This window comes from Onychostruthus taczanowskii, unplaced genomic scaffold, assembly GCF_017590055.1.
Source record: "Onychostruthus taczanowskii isolate IOZ18803 unplaced genomic scaffold, ASM1759005v1 scaffold16, whole genome shotgun sequence".
Taxonomy (NCBI): domain Eukaryota; kingdom Metazoa; phylum Chordata; class Aves; order Passeriformes; family Passeridae; genus Onychostruthus; species Onychostruthus taczanowskii.
Genome location: NW_024498795.1, coordinates 5,925,552 through 5,925,807, shown reverse-complemented (window position 1 = coordinate 5,925,807; position 256 = coordinate 5,925,552).

Here is a 256-nt window from a genome sequence, read left to right as displayed (position 1 = left end):
CGCCGCCGCTCCGCTCCTCAGAGCTCCCGCCCCGCACGCCGCCAACCCGGCAGGGCTCCGGCTCGGCCGCCGCCGCTCGGTGCCAGAGGATGCCCGCACCGCCGCCGCCGCCGCGTCCCCGCTCGTCTCCGCGCAGCGCGGCGACGGCTCCGCTTCATATTTCCCCTTGGAGCAGGAGGAGGAGGAGTGGTCGGGAGGTGGGGACTCCTCCCGGGGCGGGGAGGGGGCGGCCCCGCCGCTGGGCTGGCGGCAGCGC